Below are 25,534 nucleotides of genomic sequence, written 5' to 3'. Positions count from 1 at the left end.
TATCCTTCAAGCGCTTCTGTCTCTCTCACAGGGTGAGCGCTGCGTCTCTCCCACCCTTTCTCTCGTGTTCTGTGAGCAGTTGTTGAGGGTTTTTTTTGCCTGCTTATCTTTTTTATTCATCACGTTTTCTCCGCCGGCTGAGCTCTTCTCCCGACGCCTTGCCTCTGTCAGGATGCACACTCGCCAGTAGATGGTTCTGTGTTTCAGAGCAAATGTTACCCGGTCAGTGGTGACCGCAGCCTGAAGCACAGAATCACTCCAGGAGAACGGAATGCCTTTGATGTGACCGGCCACACCGTGTCTTGGTCCTAGTGGCACCTGGAAGGAGACCCGAAATTACTCTGCATTTTGGAACTTCTGAGGATTTGGAAACGGGTGCATTTTCAGTCCTCCTGGGGCTCAGGCTGCAGACATTGAGGATGGCGGGAAGGGACTCTTCCAAGTGGTCAGGAAGGGTGATGCGGAGAGGGTCCAAGAGGGGGCTTGGCTGTTTCATCTCTGAGCGCCTTTGTGATCTGGGAAAATGCAAATCAATGGAAAGAAGAATTGTCACTAGTCACTGACCAAGAGCCTCTCTGAGCCTTCGATTCCTCCTCTTTGTAAGAGGGAGGTAGACTGGATAATTCCGAAGTTCTCTCCAGGACCAACACTCTTCGTGTGGACACCAGGTGGTTATGTGGGCCCAGGTGCACTTGAGGGGTGTTTACATTTTCTAAGAAAAGCTAGTGTACTGGTTGACTTGAAATAAATCATGAAAAGAACCTGCCAACTAGTCTAGTTAATATATGGGGTAATAAGTACTGATAACAGCTACATTTAACGAGCAGTTACTGTGTGGGAGACTTCGTTTTAATTTTTACCTGTGTTCATTTACTTGAGCTACGTAACAACCCTATGAGGTAATGCTATTATTAGCCCCATTTTATAGATGAGGAAACTGAGGCACAGGGAGGTTAGGTACCTTTTGTAGCGCCACACACTGGTAAGTGATACAGTGGGATTCAAATCCAGGCGGCTAACTCCAAGCCCGATCACATCTCCATTATACCCTGCTGCCACTGTAATGCCTACGTTATGACTGTGTTGTGTTAGGGCCCCTCCGTGATTTCCCAGCCCGCGGGGAAACCTGGAGGAGCTTCGGGGCTTCTGTGGTGCTGAGTGCGGTGGCAGGACAGGGACAGTAGGAGGAAGTGGCAGACGGTTGGCCTGCATTCCTTGTCTTGTGGAGGGCAGGCAGGGAGAGACAACAGACCACTCAGTGTCATTGAACCCAGAAGAGACCTAAGGAAGTGGAACATAGCCCCTTCTTCTGTTGTGCTTTCCCAAGCCTCTTTCTTCCCTTATGCTGGGGGACGAATCTCTCTTAAATACCACGCTCACTCAGCGAGTGTTAGAGCAGTGGTTCTCAATCGCCTGCTGTGCCCCAGCCCTCCATGCTGCGTGCTGCTCCACCCGCCCAAGTCCAGGTTCAGCCGGCAGCCCTGGCAAGCAAGCTGGTCTCCTTACAGACCCCGCGCCACAGGCTCCCTCCCACTTTCTCCTCCTTGCACTGGCTGCTCCCTGCCTGGAATGTTTTCCCTTCTGCTCTCCGCCTGCCCCGGTGCAGTTGTGACTCCGTGAAGCCTCCTTCCACTCTCTGACAGTCCCTTTTTGGAACCTCTGATGTTATTTTCTTGTTAGCAATTTGGCATGTTGATTTGTATTTTTCATTTTGCTTTTCAGACGGTATTATGAGCACTTCGAAGGAAGAGAACGGGACTGAACATTTAGGTTGCTCTGTTTGTGTTCAGGTGGGACTCAGACCACTTGTAAGTGGGTTTCTGGGAGTTTCAACTTCAGTTTCCCTTATTAAGGAGGATTAGGCCACAGATCAACGCACCAGCCTCTGGCCCTCCCTTTAGCAAGGCTGTTAGGAGAAATGGAATTGAGTCCTATTTCGTGTAGCCGGCAATAAACTTACACATTTATTACCCTAAGAGGGAAAGTAGGCAGAAAATTAGAAATCATTAATGACAGTCACCTGTTCCTACCAAGAGACTCTAAGGTAGCTGTGCCATCCTTCGGAGCTTCCGCCAATACAGGACACTGGGTGCACTGAGCCACGTGATGAGGCCATGCTGTCTGCCAACACTGACTGCTTAGCAGTGGCATTGTGAGCTGAGGGTTAAGAAGGATCCCGAGGCTTTGTCTGTTGTGTTTGTCAAAGGCTCTGTAGAGGGAAACGGTGGCCGTCATGAGCTGTTCTCTGCCTTCCTGGAACTCTGGCTCCCTCCAAAGAGGCAGAAAGGAGAGGCTGGCAAAGCGCATGGCCTGGAGCCCACCCTCGGAGTGTGTTAGGATGCAGGCTATTGCTTCCCCACTCCCACTTTGGTCTAATGTAAGTCAGAAATAGCCAAAGGATAGCTGAGAGCTCTGTTCCCATGTCAGGAGCCAGGTGCGAAGTGCCTCTTGCATCCTTACAATAGCAGGTGACTTAGGCAAAGCCATCCACTGGGCCCCGCCAGCCCACTCATGCCCACTGAGGGCTGCGGCAGGTGGGTGCCTCTCAGAAGCCTCTTCCTGCTGGCTCCCACCAGAAGTCACACAGGGCAGGCATCACCTCTCTGGCCCTGACCCTGGGGGAAGTTTTAAAATGCATATTTTTTTAGAAAGATCTCAGGCCTTCACATGAGGTGGCCTTAGTGGATATTTCTAAACTTGAACTAAGAGGATAACACCCAAAACAGGCAGTTTTGGTTTGCTTAAGACCTATGGTTTTCAAACCCATGTCTGCATCAGAATCACCTAGAAGCCTGTTAAAATACAAGTTGGGCCCCATCCCAGACTTTCTGGCTAGGTAGGTCTAGGGTAGGGCCCCAACATTTGCATTTCTACCTAGTTCCCAGGGGATACAGCTGCTGGTCCAGGGGTCATACTTTAAGAGCTACTACTCAGGACAAAATCATGCAACATTGGTTGGTAGCCAAATAGGGGGACACGTGGCTTATGGTGTTTGCTTTAGCTTTTTGTTTTTAGGTTTTTAAAATAGATTAGAAATATTTTTTAAATTAAATAATATATGCTTATGGCAAAAAAGAAAATCAGTATACCAGTTGATGTGTCTCTCTCACATCGATGTTTCTCTCCTCTCTCTCTCTCTGTTTCTTTCTCTCCTCCTGTTCCTCCCTCGCACTCTCTCTAAAAATCAATGCAAAAAAATATCCTCGGACGATTAACGAAACAACAAAAAAAGTGATCTTTCTCTGTTTCTTTCTGTTCCTAAAAGCTACCTTTTAAAGTGTTGTGACTTATTTCTTTTTTTAGATTCTGGTAATTACATCTATATTTCTAAACAATATATGTTCCTGCTACTATTCCTCTGTCCTTCCCTTTTCAACATTATCTGTTGCTTTTCTGCTACGATAGATGGTTCCTTTGCTCACTTAAACCAACTTTGCCTCACCTTTCTGGTTCTCTTGATTTGATTACATCACAACTTATGGTTCTCTGATCACACTTTTAACTTTAAATAACAGGCGTATGCCTTTAATTCTTGCCCTCAATGAAAACTTTTTATGGCCCTGACTGGTTTGGCCCAGTGGATAGAGCGTCGGCCTTCGGACTGAAGGGTCCCGGGTTCTATTCCGGTCAAGGGCATGTACCTTGGTTGCGGGCACATCCCCAGTGGGGGGTGTGCAGGTGGCAGCTACCGATGTTTCTCTCTCATCGATGTTTCTAACTCTCTAGCCCTCTCCCTTCCTTTCTGTAAAAAGTCAATAAAATATTAAAAAAATAAAATAAAACAAAAACTTTTTATGATTTGAGAATGTTGGTGTTTTTTTTACTCTGCCCTTTAGTTCTCTTTCCCCTCCTCCTCCTGTTTTCTGTACCTTAATTTTTACTTTGTCCAAGTTGATGGCATCTACATTATATTATATAACTGTGATTCAGGCTTTGTGTGCTGGTTAAAATTCATGCTCTGTAGTTAAAAATCTGTAAATATTGTTTCAGGGTGAATTCAAGTGGTCTATTATGATTACATTTTCCTACAGCTTTTTGTTTTTCCTGAAGTTTATAATTGCCTCCCAGCCTCCATGTTGTTTGACTGTGTCCTCCATTTCCCCCCCAAACCCGATTCAGTTAGCTATTCTATTGAGCGCCCTTTGGCCTCAGAGAGTCCCCCTTTCCTGGGACTTTCCCCCCAGTCCCCCTCCATTTGAACAGGTTGTTTTCTCTGTCTGCTACACAGCCTTCATCCTGGAACTTTACTGAATGGGACTTTATTTTAACTCCTGTCACTGATTAGGTCCAAGTTGGTTTTGTGTGTGTGTGTGTGTGTGTGTGTGTGTGTGTGTGTGTGTAGCCCAGATACCAATTATGGGTGTTACCAAGGAGATCTTAAACAGCAAAATGCATTTTCAAGAGCAGAGCTTTAAATTTTAGTATGTAAGTTCAACACAGGTTAAGTGTAAATGAGAATCAGCTGTCTTTGGATTAAACATCATTATACAGCTTTTTAAAGAAGATTAAAAAAGGAAGTAAAGCAAGGATTCCAAATGCTGTCCTCTTTCCAGAGCAGCCCAGCAGCTTTGCAATCTGGATTTAAATCTCCTCCAGTTGGGTCATCCTGGAATCAAGGCTGTCTTCAGGGGTTGAGGGTTGCATAGTATGATCAGAAATGGTGGATTAAGCTTTAGCCCTGGCCTGACCGCAGTGGCTCAGTGGTGGAGTGTCGACCTATGAACCAGGAGGTCACGGTTCGATTCCCGGTCAGGGCACGTGCCTGGGTTGCGTGCGGGCTCAATCCCAGATCGTGTTGGAGGCAGCTGATCAATGATTCTCTCTCATCATTGATGTTTTTATCTCTCCTCCTACTCTCTGAAATCAATAAAGATATTAAAAAAAAAAAGATCTAGCCCTGGTCAAGTGTGGCTCAGTTGTCCTGTGCACCAAAAGGTTGCTGATTCGATTCCCAGTCAGGGCACATGCCCGGTTTGAGGCTCAATCCCTGGCATGCAGGAGGCAGCCAATGGATGTTTCACTCTAACATCACTGTTTTTCTCTCCCTCTCCCTTCCTCTCTCTCTCAAAATTAATTAAAAAAATCTTTTTTAGCCGAAACCGGTTTGGCTCAGTGGATAGAGCGTCTGCCTGCGGACTGAAAGGTCCCAGGTTCAATTCAGATCAAGGGCATGTACCTGGGTTGCGGGCACATCCCCAGTAGGAGATGTGCAGGAGGCGGCTGATTGATGTTTCTCTCCCATCAATGTTTCTAACTCTCTATCTCTCTCCCTTCCTCTCTGTAAAAAATCAATAAAATATATATATATATATTTTTTTAAAATCTTTTTTAAAAAAGAATTTAACCCAAGTTCTGAGTTGAAATCTTGCCTTCGGCCCCTGTTAGCTGGTTGATCTCCTTTATAATACAGACAATAAGCTCAGACTTCCTGGAATATTGGGAAGGTTAAATAAATCAAAGGAGAGGAAGGCACATTGAAAAATTGAGATGTTTTGAATGGATAGGTTATCATTATGAAGTTGTAATCAGATGCTGGATCTTGCTACAGGAGCAAAGGCTGAAAGTGAGAAAATTTGCATTGGCGTTTACTGCACAATGAAATAAAGTTACAGTAAATTGGACACATAATAATGTGAGCCAGGAATCACCAACTCCAATGCCCATGGGGACAGGCTGGTGAAGTGGAATGAACTGGGCCATGTGGGTGCCCTAAATAGAGACCCACCCAAGGGTCAAGGCTGCCCTCCCCTCCAGCAGATGTTGCCCTGCGGGAATGAGGTCTTCTGCTTTTTCAAGCTTAAAATCGGAACCTTTATGTGAAACCAGCTAATTATTACATGCCATTTTTAACACTGGGCACGCTAAGTAAAGCATATATGCAGCTCACCAACTTAAGGCCTCTGCTTTATGTGTGGGGATTAAGTGTAAATTGTAAGCAGTTCGTAAAATTATTCTGCGTATTGCATTTGCACAGCATTTGTCTTCTAGATTTTGGATCTCAGATGCTCTACCCCCGAGCTGCACCCCCTTGTGACATCAATACACTCGAACGATATTCCCGGGTTCCTTTTGTGCAAGGGAACTGAGAATAACGTTGAGCAGGACGTGGCCAGAAAGGTGGCTTACAGAACACAGTGATAAACTTCCCTCTGGGTTAATATTTATCCAAGAGTCTGCACTTTGGGAGCATGTGGTTTTGCCGCTTACCAGTTCACCTTACCCAGCCCTCAGGCTGCAGCCATCTTATCCGCAGGATTCCATGGAGAAAAATCTCATTGAACGCTTTCCTTATGAAGTCCTGTATGCCAGGAACACATCTTTCCCCAAACGGCCACTCTTACTTTTGAAGTAAAATAGGAAGCTAGTTGGATGTCACTTTTTAAAGAAGTGACGCTGTATGATCCCCGCTTCCTACGTCTATGCTCATCACGTTCTTTTTTTTTTTTTTTAAAGAGATTTGTATTGATTTTTGAGAGAGAGAGAGAGAGAGAGAGAGAGATCAGTTGGCTGCCCCTTGCACACCCCTATTGGGGTGCAGGCATGTGACCTAACTGGGAATCAAACCGGCAACCTTTTGGTGCATAGGACGACTCTGAACCAATGGAACCACACCGGCCAGAGCTCATCAAGGTCTTTTAATAGTAGCACATTTGTGTGCTTGATCTGCAGAGCACTTTCGTCTGCATTCTCATTACTTCCTACAGTAGTCCTGCAAAATAAATAAGTCTTCCAGATTTCTGGCCAGGGTGCGCTTCAGGTTCACAATCTGGTTTTCCTTTACCCATGATGTTTATTCTCTCTTCTCCTTTTTAACTACCCCTGGCCCAGCTTCTCAGAGGAGCTGACTTTGTTAACACAGGCCTCTCCAGCTAGCGAGAATCTAGGTCAGCCGTGGGCAAACTACGGCCCGCGGGCCGGATCCGGCCCGTTTGAAATGAATAAAACTAAAAAAAAAAAAAAAACAAAAAAGACCGTACCCTTTTATGTAATGATATTTACTTTGAATTTATATTAGTTCACACAAACACTCCATCCATGCTTTTGTTCCGGCCCTCCGGTCCAGTTTAAGAACCCATTGTGGCCCTCGAGTCAAAAAGTTTGCTCACCCCTGATCTAGGTAGTAGAAGGGATGGTAAGTGCAGACTTGAGTAATGAAAGGACAGCTGGTGAGGGGGTGGGCGGGGCGGTCTTTACACAGTATTTTGAAATTAGCTTCACTCATCTTCTTTTTAGCCCGTCTCCTTTTTACCCCCCACTGTCCTCTGCCCCCAAGAGCCCGATCGATGTCTTCTGACTGGTGTGCAGAGTCCCTGCTGCTGCCCCACAGGAAGATCAGCCCAAACCCCTGGCTACTGTGTGCTTCTTTCACCTCCCATAGCTGTGCTCCTCCCAGCCCTCCATCAGGTCACCCATCCACCTTCCGAGGTTATAATAGACACTTCTCCTGGCTGCCTGAGGTGGGAAGATGGGCAAACATGTTTAAGAGCAGAGCTTCTGATTACCTAGAAGCATGTTCCCAGGAGCATGTGGGATGCTGTTCGTAATAAAGGGGGAGGGGGCACAAATCATCGCTACTTAGAATTTGCAGGTTTAACACTGTCCCAGTTTTTTGAGAGCTTTAAGTGAGCCCAAACGTTCCCGACAGGTAGCAATTTGCAATTTTTCTGAGACACAGAATTGAATTACAGCCCTGTTGTAACTTTTAACTAATTAAAATTTTCTTTGTGAAAAATGGCTCTTTTGGAAAGAAAATCAGCTGCTAGGATTAACGATGGTAGGAAACAAAAAGCAAAGATGTCCAAAGAAGAGATAGGTCTCAGCCAAAAAAAAAAGAAGCAGAAAGAGTTTTGGATAAATGAAGGACCGGATGATGCATTTTGCTATGCCGGGAATAAGTTTTTTCTCGGGAAGCAAGAAAGCTCATGAATATTTTAGCAGTTGCTTGAGCCAGGACAAAATTTTTTCCTGTGGGATAGAGCTTTGGAGAAGGTTGGAAAGGGGGTGCACTTGCAGTGGGAGGTGAGACATTAAAAACCACAAAGAAGCAGGCAGCAGCCTCTACAGCCCTTTCTGCGCTTACGGGCGTGGGCGTGTGTGGAGCTGTCCGGACGGCCTCTGGAATGCCAGGGCTCTGTGCACCACTGTCGTTGGACGTGTTCGGGCAGGTGCCGCAGGGCCAGCTGTCAGGCGTACTGTGCAGGAGATTCCTGCTCTTGGTTCCTGGGAGGCCTAATCCTTTGACGTTTCAGTTTCCATATCGCTTCCTTACCTTGCCATCCTCCCTTCTGCGTGTGTGCTAGTGCCAGCTTCTTAACAGCCAGAGGCGGTCAGCGTTGGACTGAAAGAAGCAGGGTTGTGGTTGGTTAGCCCTTCCACCTGAATACACTGGCCGCTCCCAGGGCCCTGGGCCAAACTTCAAAGCCAGTAGTTACTTTGCTTTCCCATCTCTGATTTAGACTCTCCTCCCACGGCCACGCCTCCGTCCTCTGATGGCCCCAAATTGCCAGCCTGGACCTGTCTCCCAGCTCTGTGAAAACCCCAGCTCCTGCCTGCCTGCCTTACTCGGGCAGTCTTTGCTAGTGATGAGACTTGGAAGGCAGAGGAAGGAAATTTACACTTGAAGTGTGAGGGAGACTTGGTCTTTGAATGTTGGCATTTATAAATCAACCGCGGCTTGGTGGTTGCCAGGGGCTGGGGGGGTGTGGGCATGGCGTGTTCATGTTGAAGGGGTACAGAGTTTCAGGTTGGGGAGATGAAAAAATTCTGGAGACGGATGGTAGTGGTGGTTGCAGAGTAATGGGAATGTCTTTAATGCCACAGAATTATATGCTTCAAAATGGTTAAAATTTTATGGTATGTTTATTTTACCAAGATTTAAAAAAAGAATTTTAAAAAATGAGGCGTTCACAAAGAACATTAGACAAGTAATATAGGAGCTTTTAAAAAATTCGGAATACAGAGAAGCCCAAGGAATTGGGAATCCTAAACTCCCAACTGCTAACATTTTGCATTTTATTGTATTTGTATGTCATTCCAGCCTTTTTTTCCTGTGCAAATCTAATCTTTATGCAAAAAGGGGACTAAACTATACCTTCTGCTTTGTAGTTTTCACTTACTATATCATGAAATTCTCCTATGTCATCAAATACTCATCAACACATCATTGGTTTTAACAGTTGTTTGAGATTCCATCATTCCTGACGCCCAGACAAGGCTCTTCTTCAAATTGTAGGCACTCTCATGGTAACCTACATATTTATTTTGTACCACTTATCGGAGTTTACAACGTATGTTTTGGGGAGCAGTTGATATCTGTCTCCTTAGGAGAGTGTAACTGCGTGAGGATGAGGACTGTGTGTCGTTAGTTCACTGTTTTATCCCCCTTGCCTAACACTGTGCCTGGCATGTTGTCGGTCTGCAAACAAAAAGTGAGTAAGTGGCCCCGGCCAGTGTGGTTCAGTTGGTCGGAGCATCGTCCCATGCACCAAAAGGTCACAAAGTCTGAGCCCAGTGTCTTTTCTGGGCAGATGGTAATTTGATAAGAACGTATGGATATTCTGAGATTATTACTATATTCAAGCATTTTACTTCTTAATGAAATTTATTCGTCTTTTACATTTTCCCCAAGAGTATCCATTTCACCCAAATGAGCTTTTAAGTGGTGGGCTTCTGAGGAATTTTTGAGCGTAGCTCTCAGCCTTACCCAGTCTGTGAAGGAATAAATAGCATTGCCGTCACCAGGTGAGTCAGAGGCCTCCAGTGACGAGGACACTGATTTCTGGGAGAGGGCAGCACGGGGTGGGGATGTATTAAGCACACTCCACACAGGAACGTGGACTCTCTTGGAAGACGTTGTAAAGGCAGTTATTTAAGGAACATTATTGAGCTGCTGGCCAGTCTCACTCACCTGTCGGTAAAGAGAACCAGTGCCTACCTGGGTCTTGTGAGGATTAAATGAAATGGTGCATGTAGGAGTTTTAGTTCTCACTAGATGGCTGTTTGCATGACTCTTCTGTGCTGGACACTGTAATAGTACCCACTGAGGACATAAACTAGACAAGTAAGACCAGGGGCCTTTGAGGGGCCGTTGTGAGTAGGGAAGACAGAAGATAAAGAACTAGAAGAGAATAAAAGCCTGTGGCTGGAGACAGGAATGGCTCCCTGTCTGAGGAGGAAGCCTCGCTGCTGATGAGACATTTGCAGCTGCTTGCTAAGGCAGGGTGAGCAGTGGCTGTAGGAGGGGTAAGGCCAGAAGGGTGGTTCCAAACGGAAGAACTAAGCTGTGTGCTGGGCGAAGGGGTCAGAGCATGGCATGTTCCAGGGCAGCAAAGAGTACTAGTCATTTTTCGTAGCTGCAGTGATGCTGGTGGAAGCTGGGAAGGCAGGTTGGGGCTAGATGGTGAAGGCCAAAAGAGCTTATACTCATTCCTAATGGCAGTTGGGAGCCACTGAGAGATTTAAAGCAGAGAAATGGTGTGATCACAATAATGGTTTAGAAAGACTGAGGACGAGAGAGAGACTCAAGGTTGGGAACAGCTAGTGGTGGTTGCGGTTTGTAAGGTGAGAAACAAAGAAGTCCTGTATTGGGGTGGGAGGGCATTAGTGGCAGCTAGGAAGCTACAACAGGAGAAACCTGGAGGAACTTGCGACCTGAGTGATACGAGTCGAAGTGGGAAGAGGGAAGAGATGAGCATAGCTCAGGCTTCCAGCCCAGGCTGCTGGAAGTCACACACAGCACCTGGTAAGAACCGAGGGTGGGTTCCATCTCGCCTTCTTTCACTTTCTCACATGTGTCTCTCTTGCTTTTACCCCAAACTTCAAGGCCCACACCCTAGAGCTAACTGCGTCTTTTGGAAGGTACCCCTAGATTTTATTTGTGGCCCTATCTCATTTATGACTAATGCTCCTAACACTTGCAATTCATGTCCGTGAATACAGGGTTAACCTATTTCTCTTTACCAATAGGGTCACAGATAGCCCCTAAAATGGGTTTACTAGAGTTAATGTCCTTTGCCCAGCACACTACCAGGGGTTTGAAGCAGGGAACTAGGTTAAAGAAACACAGAGGAGGTTTGGGGAAAGCCAATAACCTAGTTTGACATATTGAATTTGAGGTCCCCTTGGGATAACTAGGTGGAGACAGTAGACAAATGGAGCCCAGAAGAGAGGTTGGGTGGGGAATGAATGAGGACTCATTAGCATACCAGGCATTATCTGTGGGGGAGGAGGAGAAAGCCACAGGTGGAACCAGCAGGCTGGCATTTAGGGGGCTGGCAGAGGGGCTGGTGTAAGAGACCAAGAGGACAAATCATGGGAGCGGAAGAGCCAGGAGAGGTGAGGGGAGAGTTTTAAGAAGAGATAGATGGCAGAGGGGACTGAAAACCAGGCAGTGGATTTGCCATTAGAAGCCCTTGGTGACCTTGCTGAGAGTGCGTTCTGCACAATTGCAAGGGCAGAAGCCATCCTACTGGGATCAGGAAGAGGTGCTGAGTCAAGAAGTTAGGTGCTGAGCATAGAAAGAAAGCGGTTGCTTGAAGATAAACAACTATTTTTTTGGGGGGGGGAGGTGCTAAAGATCTGACTGTGTAGGTTGAGGAGAAAGAAAGGGAGCAGTAAGATACTCTCCTGTACGTGCCAGTCACTGTTCTAGATGCTTTATATATGTGGTCCCGCTCAACCATTACTCCAAATCTGTGAGACAGATGCTCTTCTCTGTGTTTTATGGATGAGTGGCAGATTTGGGGTAACAACAGGAGCACAGGTGGAAGAGTGGGTGGTGGGAAAATAACTTCTGAGGGGGAAGGAGATGAGGAGAGAAAAAGAGGAGGGAGGGGCTGAACAGTCCTTCCTGGCTGCCCTCTGTTTTCTTGGTGAAGAATGAGACAAGATTGTTGAGAGTGAATGGCTATTGGGGTCGAAGGCACAGTAACCTTTGGAAACACTGCTGTGGGAGGGAGCTGAAAGAGAATCACCGAAAGGACTTCTGGACTTCTTGGCCGGCGAGGAACTAGAGACTAGATTAGTGAGGCAGTGCCAGTCAGGGACTAGTTGAGAATGTAGTAGATGCTGCCAACGAGGGTATAAGTAATGAGACTGATCCCGGGGTGCAGGCAGGACAGTAAGTGAATCTGGATAAGGATGGAGAGCCTGGGAGGGCATTGCAGATCCAGCAGGAGCTGGTGAGGGCTGGTCATGTGGGGAGAGAGCTGGACACTGGGAGTGAGAATGGTGGAGGAATTGGGATGAGAGACTCTGCCATGTCCAGGCAGGATAGGCATGCACCAAGGCCAAGGGGTTTGCACAGGCGCTGCTGGGTTGTGAAGTCAGATTCCAGTGAAGGGCCTGGGTATTCTTGAGTGCACCTGGCGGAGCAGATAGCCATGTGGGCCTCTGAACAGTCACAAGATGTTGCCAGATTCCCCAAAGACAAAGACATAGCTGACTGGGAGAGAGGAAGGGACAGGAAGCAGGGATTTCTAAGTTTAGAAATTTGCACTTGGGGGTATTTGGATGTTAAAGATTTAGGATGTTGCCATGCTAAAGTGAGTTGTAGGTGAAGGTCCTTAGCATGGAGGATGCTATGGAACTGGGTGAGCAACCTGGATGGGTGATGACAATACCAAGAATGCTAATAGGACTTGAGGCAGAGAGAGGCGGAGTCCATTTTCTTCCATGGCCTGGAGGTGAGTGAATATCAGTTTGTAGGATGAGCAGAGGGAAGTACTATAGTGGATGAGCTCACCCACCGGTGTGGTCTGCCAAGAGTGACTGGCGTGTGTCTCCAGGTGTTTTCTATCAGGGCTGCTTCGCATCGAGGTGGATTTTCTGCCTCCAGAGCCACGTACTACCTCATAAACGTTGATGGATGCCGTTCTCTTTCTCATTTAAGGGCCAAATGAGACGAATGCCTGGATTTCGATGAGTAAGGCCCGAGGGGACACAGAGTCTGTAACCCCCCATAAAAGTAGGCATATAGAAAGTGATTTGATTTCACAGAACTGGCTGCGTTCATTTAAGTCCCAATCATGCTGAGATCATAGAGCTTTTTCATCGCTGTTATGATGCATTTAATAGCATCTTAGAATTAAGGAATTATCACACTCTATTGACAGAACCAGGCAGCAAAGGCTGTTTCATTGGAATAATTATCTCAGAACCGTTTCAAATAAGGACAGAGGCTGTGCACACTTAATTTAACTTACTTTGTTACCCAAGTCCTTCAATTCACCAAGGGTTCAACTAAACCCTTTTTAAGTCAAGAAACTAAAACAGAAGGTGGCCAGAATCGTAGTGAATTGTTGACACAGTCACCAAAATGAAGACGGGAATTACGGGCCCCTGAGTCCGGTTCACAAAGGAAATAAAAGGCTGGAACGAAACTCCCCGTGCATGTTGCACTCCTCCAGTTCCCTTTCGGATCCTCCTTCCTTTCCCCGCAAACTGCATGTTGCAGAGGAAAATAACCTTAATCAAGACCAGACCCCGCTGGGCCCAGGGCCCTGTGGCTCTGTTTCTGGCGCAGAGGACCAGGCCTCGCACAGCCTCACTTGTCATTCGGTGATTCCAGATGGAAAGAGCTCTGTTGTCTTGGACGAGGTGATGCTGAATGTTCTGGGGTTTTTTCTGTTTTTGGTATTTCTCGTAGGATAATGTTATGGATTATTTTCTGATGTAGACACAAAACTTTGCTTTTTAAATGAAGCTGCTATTTTATTTATTCCACAAACACTTAATGAGTTTCTGTTATGTTCCCTGTACTGGGCCACGTGACTCCCATAAAGCAGGAGGTCAGTAAACATTTTATTATTATCCGTTAGGGGCTCTTGTCCACAAAACTGACTACAAAACCCATTTGTTTGCTTCACAACCCTGCTGTTTCCTTTGTTTTGAATGCTCTTCCTACCCCTCTCCACTCTCCTTGCCCTCAGAGACGCGGGTTGCCATCGCCTGCTCTGAGAAGCCTTCCCAGAGAGCCGCTCCTTCCCACTGCTCCTGTGATGTACGGTGTAGGCGCCTCTGCAGGTCTGAAAGCTGCGCTTATCTCTAGGAGGTTGGACATCTCCCTGGGGTAGATTGTCTGAATTGGGCCGAGATGGTGAAGTGGGTCTGAGCCAAGTCCTTGAGGGAGTGGCCCAGAGGTACCAATGCTAAGCTCAAGGAGTCGGCATGAAATAAAAAAATGGGACTTGATTCGGCCGGTGTAGCTCATTGGATTGAGCATCATCCCATGCACCAAGAGGTCGCCAGATCGATTCCCGGTCAGGGCATATGCCAGGGGTATCTGGCTCAATCCCCAGTGCAGGGAGAGGGGGCATGCAGAAGGCAGTAGATCGATGTTTCTCTCTCGTTGTTTCTGTCTCTCCCTCTCCCTTCCTCTCTAAAACCAATAAAAAAACAAACACAATATCTTCCTTCAACTTGGTTAGAAAATTTCTAAGAAAGGGATCTAATACACAGCATGTTGACTTATAGTTAATAATGCTGTATTGAAAACTTGAAATTTACTAAGAGAGATCTGTTTTGGAGTCTGTTTTTTGGAGGCATTGGCTGGGATTCAAACTGAGAGAAATCTTAAATGTTCTCACCACATATACATAAAAAATGGTTGCTATCTGAAATGATGAATGTGCTAATTAGCTTGATTGTGTTCATCATGTCACAATGTATATGTATATCAAATCACCACATGGTACACCTTCAACTATACACTATATACAACTTGATGTTAGTCATACCTCACTGAAGTTGGAGAAAAAGAAACAATAAATAGTGAAACACGAAGGAAGGGAGGAAAGAAGGAAGGAAATTCCTTAGGAAGAAGAGGTTAAGATGGTGATGAACCTAGAGCAGTGATGGCGAACCTATGACACGCGAGCTCATTTTTTTGGGTTGATTTTTCTTTGGTAAATGGCATTTAAATATATTAAATAAATATCAAAAATATAAGTCTTTGTTTTACTATGGTTGCAAATATCAAAAAATTTCTATATGTGACACAGCACAAGAGTTAAGTTAGGGTTTTCAAAATGCTGACACGCTGAGCTCAAAAGGTTCGCCATCACTAACCTAGAGGCTCATTGGTTGCTATAACTTATGAGCATAACTGTTATGTTAAGGTTCTCGATTCTTTGTGATAGTTTCACAACTCCGAGATCACTGCTCCATCTTTTCTTCTTTTCATGCCCCCATTTGCCCATAACACTGACCTCTGAGCTGCAGGGATCCCTGGAATCTCCCCGAACACTTAGAACTTGGATCCCTTGGATATTTACAGTCAGTAGCTAATCCAGCTGGGGTGCGATTTCGCGTTTCACCAGGAGGGACCATCACATAACTACATCCTGAAATCTTCATTTTAAAGTTTGGGAATCTATTTATTTTCATTCCCTACTTTTTTAGTTCAGTAAATTTCGAATTTAATATATTAAGTTTACTTAAAACAAGGGCTTTGACCTTTCATCATTTCCAAAAGCCTCCTGTAAGGGAAAGCTATGTTTAAAATCATTTCATTTTCAGCAGGATGAAGGAGAAAAGAATAAAGTGGATCCTGACCACAGGAACCTGAGAGCACATCCCTGCTCGCGGTTTTTCCCATTTGATACCGGGCTCTCGGGAAGACGCAATTTTCTCCTTCCATTTCTGCTGTCGACATGCCAGGATTTCCAGCAAAGTGGCCCCAGTGTTTTGCTGGAGGTTACTTTTCATTGGAAGCAATTCAAATAAAATCATCATCCCGTCTCTCCCCTTTCATTTGACATTTGACTAAAACAATGCTTTGGCAGCTAGACAGGAGCTCTTAAGAGCTTCAGTATTTTTCTGCCAATCTTTGCCTTTCAAGAAGTGCCTTTTCAAAATGTGGTTTAAAACTGAGCGTAGAAATAAAAACATGGGACTGATTGCTTGGAGACCAGAACTCTGGGGACAAAGGGAAAGGACCTCGGGGGGAGCCCTGGCAGTTCCAGCTGTGCCAGCTGTGCCCGCTGCCTGTGGTCACCCCTGGTAGCGCTGTGCCTCCCGGCCTCTGAGAACCGTCACCCTCGTTGCTTTGTAGGGTCTGCTGTTGTGTCTGCGCCAAGTTTCCAGCTCCAGGGCATTCTTGTTATGCTCTTTCTCTGTTCCTGCACCAAAGCTGGTGAGCATGACACTATGTACTAATTATTTCTCACTTTTATTCCTTTCTTTGCTGCAATTTCTGGAGGGTTATCCTGAATTTTACTCTTTCTGTGCTCCGAAGGCTCTAATCATAGTCCCACGTATTCTCAACGATAAGATCCCATTTTTCTAATACAAGTTCCTTTCTGCCACCCCTCCCCCTTTGGCATTTTTATTCATCCTGTAGTCTTTCTTTCCTCTACCTCTATTCTTGATTCCACGAACTTATCAGTTCCTCTGGGAGGTCCTGATTCCCTAAATATGGCTCAGGAATGCCTCCCATGTACTTAACAGGATCGTAATACACTCTCTATTCACTGGGATGCTGAGTTAATTACCTCACTCCTGTGAGCTCCTCCAGGGTTAGAAGCAGGTCTTTATTAATTATCTTTGTCTGCTTTGAGTCCAAGGCTGGCACCAAGTAGCACCTAATGAATATTTGCTGAATTGTACATATTTCTGTCTCCCCTGGGAATCTTGCTTGCTACCTCAATTACCTGTGCATTTGTTTTCAAACTATCCTCTACTGTCTCATCGTCTATCTTCCTCCTCAAAAAATCTTCCTTCTCTGTTAATGAACCCTTAAAAGCTCTTATCCCATCACTCTCCTTCTCTTTATTTTAAAAAAATATATTGCCGGGAGGAAGGAAAGGTGCCGGAAAGGTAAATGTAGAGGCATGGGAGAAGGTAGGCCCAAGGAGCCTTATCCTTAACCCCACTGCAGCCTTCCCACCCCGGGAAAGTGCAGGATTGGCAAGCTCTCCCTGAGGTGATAGATCAGGACTCAGGTAATAGCGGAAAGCGCCAATCCTACTCTTAAAATGGATATAAGAGAGCATTTGGGGTTTTTCTTTTTAATGCCTGCTTTTAAAAAATAAAAAAGGGGGAATTTGCCGGGAGCCGGTCCATCCTTGCTGTTTCAAGGGACCTGGCATATATAGCATACGGTTCTTAATATGTTTGCTCACCTTCTTGGCGCTGTGTTTTAACCAAGGTCACCTCTCCGAGAAAGGTTGAATCCCCAGGTAGGGATTTTCCCCTGAAGTTAGGGAGGGAATAAAACCTCTTAACTAAGTGCCAGGCGGGTAATTAATCATTTAAACTACGAACAATCATGCTTAAGCTACATAATCTTTACTCCCTGGAATGGAGATAAGAAATGCCCTAACTTTTGGAATAGAGATTGATAGGATTGGAATCAACTGGTATAAATACAGATGCAACAAGACAACAACAGACAGAATTCAGAACACAGAACCTATACAGAACGTTCTCTAGAGATAGAAGAACTTTGCTGGAGAGAACATGGCAAAAGATCCTGGACAGAAACTGGCCTCAGAACCTAGAGACAGAACCTAGCGAGAGAACATGACAAAAGATCCTGGACTGAACCTGACTACAGAAATTGGCAAGAGAACCTGACTAGAACCTGGTGACTGAACCTGGCTGGAGAACCTGGAGAACCTGGCTGGAGAAGCTAGCAAGAGAACATGGACACAGAACCTGGCTGGAGATCCTAACCAGAACTTCGCTGGAGATCCAGACCCGAACTTGGCTGGAGATCCTGGCTAGAGATCCTGGCTAGGCTGCTGATCAACTGAACGCTGTCTCCGTGCCATTCCTTCTTCGCCGAATCCGTCTACACCTTTGGGGACCCCTGGACCTGCTGGGGTTGGACCCCGGCAATATATTTTAATTTTTTATTGATTTCAGAGAGGAAGGGAGAAGGAGAGAGAGGTAGAAACATCAATGAGAATCATTGATGGGCTGCCTCCTGCACACCCCACACTGGGGATCAAACTTGCAACCCTGGTAAGTGCCCTGACTGGGAATTGAACTGAGACCTCCTGGTTCATAAGTTGACACTCAACCACTGAGCCACACTCATCCTCTCCACGGTTTTTTCCCTGACTTCCAGTCTGGTTGGATATACCCTCGTGATTTTCCTGAGCACTTGGCCCATTCTTCCATGAAAAGGCTTAAAACAGGTTCCTGTAATCATTGTTTTGCATGTTTCAGTCTCTCATTAGACTGTCTGCTTCTGAAGGCAAGGAGTCTATATCTGTAGATCTCAACATGTGGCAGGTACTCAAGAAATGTTTGCTAAATAAGCAAACGTTTGTAAGGGATTTGTTAAATACACTTCCTACAAAGAATCTTTGCTTATCATGGTGGAGGCACATTGATTGTTATTTTTGAACTATCCCACTTATACAGACATTAATTTGTAGACCATCATGTTCAGATACCAAGAACACATAGAATGCAGTTAAAATCTTCCCAGAATTTGGGAGGACACACCTTTTTAAAAAATCCTTACCCGGGGATATTTTTTCCATTGATTTTTAGAGAGAGTGAAGGGTGTGACTGAGGCGGGGGGGCGGGGGGGGGGAGGGAGAGAGAGAGAGAGAGGGAGAGAGAGAAGCATCCATGTGTGAGACACACATTGATTGGGACCAGGGATTGAACCTGCAACCCTTGACCTGGAATCAAACCTAAGACCCTCCTGCGTGCGGGCTGATGCTCTATCTTCTGACCCACACCAGCCAGGGCGGGACACACCATTTTAATTAGAGTTAATGTCCTTGCCATAATGTAAGTGACTTTATGCCAGTGGCAGTGAAAAGAGATGTCATTTTTTAGTGGTGTATTTCCCTACGTCATTTTTCTCTGTTCTTTTACTGGGAAGGATGATGAGGAGGAGGTGCCAGGAGAGAACAGTTATCTGTGAGAACATCGGCCATTTGTTCATTGCCCGGGGACTTAGTGGACAGCTGGAAAACCTGCCACGCTGTTTTATTTATTTATTTATTGGTCTTGTGTTGGCCACAGTCTCTCTGAGAAATTGACCCAACCTCTTCTCTTTGCCCGTCCAGCTGGCTGTTGTGTTGAAGAGTCTCTGCTGTGGCAGGGCAAGGGCCAAAATCTTCCTCTGGAATCAGTTCTGTTTAGAAATAGCGAAGCCAAAGCCTCTTTTACTGGAGGCAGAGAGGGTTGCTGGACTCTGGGAAGCTGACAAGCATGGGGGCGAGTCAAACAAAACGAGGAGCCGGGCCTTTCCGCAGCTCCATCTCGACGGGTTAGGTCATCCGGTGCTGGTAGGCGTTTGGGCCACATAGCTGTTTGCTCTTCTAAATTCTCACAAGTTCAGGGGAAAGATTTTTGGTGACTGTTAATTTTTCTGTCTGACTTCGCCTTTTTGAAAGGAAGTTAACATACATTTGTGTACAGGAAATTAAGCTAGATTTGGTTGGTGAATATAAAAGAGATGACTTCAATATAAAAGTTCTCTGTGGTTCAGAACACCAGGAACCAGATCAGATGACAAACCATAGCCTGGGGGAGTACTTCTAACACCTACGACAGAGAAAAAGGCCAGCATGTTAATGCATAAAAGGCTCTTAAAATCGATTTGAATAAAGGATTTAAACAGAGAAAGAAATATAAACATGTTTATAAACATGAAAAGATACCTGGTTCCACTTATAATGACAGAAGTGCAACTGATGAGACGTGACATGTCACTATTAGGCTGGCAAGAAGAACATTTGGTGACACACAGAGTTGGCAGGGGTGTGGAGAAGCAGGCACTCCCGTGGGTAGAGGGAGTGTAAACACACCCAGTTTCTCTGGCAATGCCACTCAAAATTAGAATGTATATAACCGTTCACCTGTCAATTCAATTTCAGGAATTTACCCAACAGAATTTACAACTATAAACAAAGGTGTCAATACAAAGATATTCAATCCATTACAGCAGTATTTGCAGTTAAAATGTGAAACAAGCCCTGGCCGGGTGGCTCAGTTGGTCGGAGTGTCATCTCACAAACCAAAATTTGTGGGTTTGATTCCCGGTCAGGGCACATACCTAGGTTCCGTGTTCGATCCCCAGGCAAGGCGAGTATGGGAGGCAACCATTCAATGTTTCTCTCACATTGATGTTTCTCTCCCTTTCTCTCTAAAATCAATGAAAACATATCCTTGGGTGAGGATTTAAAAAAAAAAAGTGAAACAATATAAGTGCCTAGGAGTAAAAGACTGATTAAAGATATTGAAAAGATTTGTAGTTTGTGCTGTGTATGATGTATTTATATTTCGCTTCAGTGCCCAATATCAGTTTATTATCTCTCAGCTCCACATTCACCCTTCATTGCCTAATCTATGAAAATGGTTTTGTTCCTTTGAAATATTTTTCCTTTCCCAGCTGAGAATTGAATAAATTGATAAGTGGCCCAGAGTTTTAAAAGCAGGGGAGTAGGGAGAGATGATATTTATGCTTTTATAAATATGCACATGTATGGACATCTTATGGAAGCTACTTAAGAAACTATGGAGGGTGTTACCTCTAAGAGTGAGACTGAAATGGGGGTGGGGCGCGGAGGGAAGACTCAAAGTTGGTGTGTGTGTTGTTTTGTTTTTTTTACCATGTACGTGTTTTGTTTTTTATAGTTAAAATACAAGATTTTTGTTAGGCATTAAAGAAAGAAAGAAAAGAGTTGCCTTAATGGAGAAACAGACTGTTCCTAGCTGGATATGTGAACTATTGTAAAGATGTCATTTAATCAAAATTAATTTATAGGCTCAGTGCAGTCATGGTAAAGGAAAAATCCCAGGGTGGAGGCAGGGCATGGTTTTTATTGTTAAGAAGCTTAGAGTATATTTTGGGAGACAGAAACATAATGTTCACCAAAAATGCCTTGAACAGTTACAAAGCAATATATCAAGTGCACAGCAATAAAATTGAATACATATGTATGGTGGGAACTTGGAGTCCTTTGAGGGAATAGACAGAATGGAGTTAATCAGCAGAGGATACTGAAAAAAAAACACACAACAAAAAACCCAAGATAAACTATAACAAGAAGGAATCTTTCTTAAGGTTCATATTCCCTCCTCAAAATGGAAACCGTCCTCCCAAAGGCTTCTCCATCTCGGGAGGGAGTTCCTTCTGTGGTGTATTTTGTATTGAGAAGGCCTGTGTGAGAAAGGCTGTCGACTGCACACCAGTACTTGTTCTGCTGCTGAATAAAGTGGCCCAAATGCCTCCACTTTTTCATTTCTGAGTTTGCAAATGACTGAAAATTAGGTAATCAAGGACAGACGGGATCGGGTCGACTGTAACAAGGAGTACAATTGCTTGAAGAATCTGGAAACAATACTGACCACATTTGTTGGCATTAATTCATCGAAGCAATAATGCTGTATATGTAGAAAATATGTCTTTTAAAAGTCATCAGCTCTGAGTATTGCAATTGAACTCTAACTTGGAACTGATGATAAATTCTTTTAAAAAAACCACACAAAGCAGCAGACAGTATCATGCATTGGGAGGTTTAAAAATCCCCATAGCATTTGGAAAACATTTTATCATCTCTCTATGCCAGTTATAAAGAAGAGAATTTAAGTCATAGATGGTTTGATTTAGAAGGTGTGACGTGCTGCTCCATCCTAGAACTGGATAGAACTTTTAGTAGAAAAAAAGACTGCTTAAAAACAATTGCTTTTGTAGGTCTTCATGAACTCTTCACTATGAATGGGTGAAATGACTTTTAAGATTTTTCTCCTGGCAAATAAATTACCTTTATGTTAGGAGTATTTCATGATGACTTCTAAATAATACCTACAGTGGCTAGAAAGAGATATTAAAGGAGATCTCACTTGCTAACTTTTCTTAAGATACATTATTTATTGCATACCATTTCCCATTAGTGTAGTTTATAAGATAACATCACTCACAGTAGTTCTATAAGACTTGTTTCCGTTGGAACAGAAGTTTATTAAACCTCCATTTTTCAACCCTTGCAGAACTCCGGCAGAAATAACGAAGTGCTGTCTTTTGTGAATAGTCAAAGGTTGTCATGGTTTTGGTGGCTTTATTCTTTTTCCAATCACTGCAGGTCTGTCAAAATGTTTTATGAGTCTTTATTCTAAAGGCGCACCAGTAACTCCCAGGGAGGACAGTTGTACAATGTTTGGGTGTATGAGCATTTGTAATTTCAAAGTTTGCCATGTTTTATGAGATTAAAGCGGAGAAAACCCAAGTGTGTATGTGTTAGCATTTAATCTGCAACCTAAAAGAAGGTATTGAGATATATTCTTCTCTGGCTAATAGTTGCTAATAGGACAGATTACTGGCAGGGGTTATATTTATTAAAAGTGCTAGTCTGGTTTCCAGGTTTTTAAAACACGAGGATCTCTTATTAACAGCAAAAGGTTTCATGGCCTCCCTCATATAATAGCAGTTGCACTCTTTTCTTCTTCTTTTTAATTGGTGGCAGTGTTACAGATGTCTCCATTTTAGCAGCGGTATTTTTGTGTTTGGGGTCTGCAGTCAATGTTTGGTGCTCATGTGGTTGGACGGACCTTTGGAATGACCCGGAGGCCCTTTCCCAGCCCAAGGACCCATGGTGGGAAGCCACTGCCATGCACTGTTCACCCTTAACCAGAGCGGCTTCCTTCCAGGGAGGTTCGAGATGGGTTTTAGAAACAGCCAAATTGGACTCTGGAGGAGAAAATTTGGGTCAGAATTGAAATCCTTCTTCCTTGGTAGTACATCCCTACTCTGAGCATGCTCTGTGGACCCACTCAGTTAAGATAATCAAAGTTACGATTATGTTTTGTTTCGGAATGTTCACATCTGTTATGTTGGTACCTACAGGTACAAAAGCAAGAACGCGTTTGATTAGGGCCACAGGTGTCCAGGGAGAGAGGCTGGGGATGACCTGGAAGGCAGAACAGAGAAATCACAGGTCAGCGGGCCAACCTCCCACTGAGCCTGTTGCATCCGATGGCGCTGAGTCCAGCACTGCGGAGGGTCAGCACTGAAGTGCAGTTCAGCCGGAATAAACACAACATAGATATTGCGCTGGTTTCAGAAGAGAACCCACCCTCATTTTTTCCTGCCACCCAGTGTATTTTGTGGCCGTTTATGAAAGTGAACGTGTCTGAAGATATGCTTATGGCACCTTACAAATACTGCAGATCTGACATCTGAAAAAAGGTCCCATCCCTGGTCAGCATCCTCTCTCCCCCCCAGAACACTGCCACATTAATGAATGTCGCTGAGTGGGAGAAGAGCCTGGTGAACTGTGTGGATGCAGGATTTTCCAAAACTCATGTGGCCACAGAACATCTGCCCGTTTCTTCCTAGTCTTCGTGAAGTATCTGGAGACCTTGTGTGGAACACACTTTGGGAAAGGCTGATCTTAGATATAGTCTGGATGGACTTCGGAAAACCTGATGGCTTAATGGTAAAGTGAGGCTGCCGTCGACAGTGGTCTTCATGACGGCCACCAGGTTGGGGAGTGGTCTGTGTCTCCAGGGAAGGGAGCCAAAGCCAGGAGCCTCAGACGGCATTCGGAAACAAGGGTTTGTTCTCTGCCTACAATTAGTTCTCCGAGACGAAAGCTTTCTTTGGTTTCTTTTCCTATAACACACTCTTCATAAAATAATGACTACTTAATCAGTACTCAAGGCTTACATTTTGGTCTTCATTACCATAGCTGATCGGTGTGGGGAAGAGCATCTAGCAGGTCTTTTGTTTAGCTATCCAGAAATATTTAGACATCAGCTCTCTTCTCAATCTTAAAATATTGATTCTTTCTAACCACCCAAATTCACAGATAGTTTGTGAAAACTCTTTAAAGAGTCAGAAGGCTGGAGGAAGGGGAACAAGGTAGGCTGGGCAGGTGGATGGGGTGAGGGGGTGTTCTCCATCTTTGTTCATTAGTCCAGAATTTTTTTTCAATTGTTTGATTCTCTTGGAGACAAAGCTAGTTCTCTTTAGAACAGCCGTGGGCAAACTACGGCCCGCGTTTGAAATGAATAAAACTAAAAAAAAAAAAAAAGACCTGTACCCTTTTATGTAATGATGTTTACTTTGAATTTATATTAGTTCACACAAACACTCCATCCATGCTTTTGTTCTGGCCCTCTGGTCCAGTTTAAGAACCCATTCTGGCCCTCGAGTCAAAAAGTTTGCCCACCCCTGCTTTCGAATCTGCTGATCTTCGATGTCTTCCTGTTTTTAAAGCTAGGTCTTTATTTTGGCAAAATATCTATTCAACAAACAGTTTAAACATCACTTGGAAATGATGACGGGATCTTTCTTGGGAAGTAGGTTGATAGCTTCTGACATGGTGACAGCGTTAGGGAATGATGGGTATGCATTTCTTACTGTTTAGATGCCTCCAGGAAGGAAGGACAGCTGTTTGCAAAATGCTTACAGACTGCAGAGAAGAATGCTGTTGATCTGCAAGCATGATCTGTTCTCTACAGGAGCTTTTATAACAGAAATTAGCATTTGCATATCACTGTACAAAACACATATGCAGTACAGCATATGATCCTTACAACAGCCATGTAATGGAAGCTGTATTGACAGTTTAAAAAAAAATCTCCATTTATATTCGATGAAGCTGAAGTCAAGGTTAAAATTACTTGCCCAGAGCCCTGGCTGGTGGGCTCAGTGGTTAGAGAGCTGGCTGAACACTGAAGGGTTATGGGTTCAATTTCTAGTCAGGGCACATGCCCAGGTTGTGGGCTTGATCCCCAATGGGAAGGCATGCATGAAGCAAACGATCAATGATTCTCTCTCATCATTGATGTTTCTCTCTCTCTCCCTCTCCCTTCCTCTCTGAAGTCAATAAAAATATTTTTTAAAAAATAAGCTTATGACTTATTTTATACTTTTAATATAATATTTGTGATTTTAATGACACTGCCTTCCAGGAAAGGCTGATCCATTGGCACTCTGCCTGTTTGGGGATGTGTGTTACATCTATGGTGCTGTGAGTGTGAGAGTATGAGTTTGTGTGTAGCTCACACGTGTGTATATGCTTGTGTGTGACCAGGAGAGAGGAGGAGAGGAAGATGGGAAACAGATTCTCCCAGGGCTTTGCCAAACTGTGTAAGTCCCCACCCTTAAAGAGTCTGATTCCTGGAGGGTGGGGAGTACAGATTGGATTCTCCCACTGCCTCCCCCTCCCCTTAAAGAAATACCACCGCGTGGGCGAGTCCCTGTTACTGATGGGAATGCATTGAGTCAGAGCAGGGAAAACGGCTAAACATCATCACACCGCAGAGAAATACTTTACAGCCCTCAGCTGGTCGTCGTGGAAAGGAGACCGTTGGGAAGGGTTTTTCTTTTATGAGCCCTTTCTGATGTGTGCTGTCCCTTCCATTCGTCCCTGGTGGCCGTGTTGTTAATGGGATGGGAGGCAGAGGCGCAGGCTGCCCACAGGTGCCTTCCCCTTCGCTGATCCCCGCCCCGGCCTGCTCCCCCAGCCCTCCTCCAGGATAACAGTCAAATCGGCAGATGTCGTTAGGCATGTACCGACAGAGTTTGGTCTAATTCAGTCTGATTATTAAAATTCTTGGCAGG

At 44.8% G+C, this 25,534-nt stretch overlaps 1 protein-coding gene and 1 long non-coding RNA gene across 4 annotated transcripts in view; both read left to right on the top strand.

The window, feature by feature from the left end:
• The window catches only part of NXN (nucleoredoxin), a 148,927-nt gene that overhangs the window by 40,024 nt on the left and 83,369 nt on the right, over positions 1-25,534 (top strand). The gene's annotated exons all lie outside the window — the stretch shown is intronic.
• Positions 6,500-7,835, top strand: LOC132218265 (uncharacterized). The gene is made up of 2 exons (XR_009449133.1): positions 6,500-6,884; positions 7,118-7,835. It is a non-coding gene; the product is annotated as an uncharacterized LOC132218265 (long non-coding RNA).

The sequence above is a fragment of the Myotis daubentonii genome, chromosome 16 (assembly GCF_963259705.1).
Source record: "Myotis daubentonii chromosome 16, mMyoDau2.1, whole genome shotgun sequence".
NCBI classification, from domain to species: Eukaryota; Metazoa; Chordata; class Mammalia; order Chiroptera; family Vespertilionidae; genus Myotis; species Myotis daubentonii.
The sequence above is the reverse complement of the archived record's forward strand: the minus strand, read 5'-3'. Positions and strand labels throughout refer to the sequence as shown.